Source organism: Sinocyclocheilus rhinocerous, unplaced genomic scaffold (assembly GCF_001515625.1).
Source record: "Sinocyclocheilus rhinocerous isolate Xijiao unplaced genomic scaffold, SAMN03320098_v1.1 scaffold3377, whole genome shotgun sequence".
Classification (NCBI taxonomy): Eukaryota; Metazoa; Chordata; class Actinopteri; order Cypriniformes; family Cyprinidae; genus Sinocyclocheilus; species Sinocyclocheilus rhinocerous.
Window position 1 is genome coordinate 360,012 of NW_015654499.1, and position 292 is coordinate 360,303.

The 292-nt window shown below is 54.1% G+C and overlaps 1 pseudogene; it reads left to right on the forward strand.

The window, feature by feature from the left end:
- The window catches only part of LOC107717193 (uncharacterized), an 11,398-nt pseudogene that overhangs the window by 9,487 nt on the left and 1,619 nt on the right, over window positions 1–292 (forward strand).

Here is a 292-nt window from a genome sequence, read left to right on the forward strand (position 1 = left end):
TCCTAAGCGCCAGGGACCCCGACCCAAGATTGCGTTGGACCCGGCGCCTCAGGCGTCATCCTGATCTACGAGACAGGAAGAGGATGGGGTCAGATCTCGCCACGGCCGGACCGCCCCTCAAGCAGCCTCTCTTACACCTCTTGATACCCCGTTCAGCTCCGGGTACAGAGGGAAATGTGTTTTGTGCAAACAACGGGTCCGTTCAGGCGCCCAAGCACTCAACAGCTGTGATAGCGGAAAAAATAATAAAGCACAAACATTTTCAAAAAGAGAGCAAACTTCCTCTTCCATC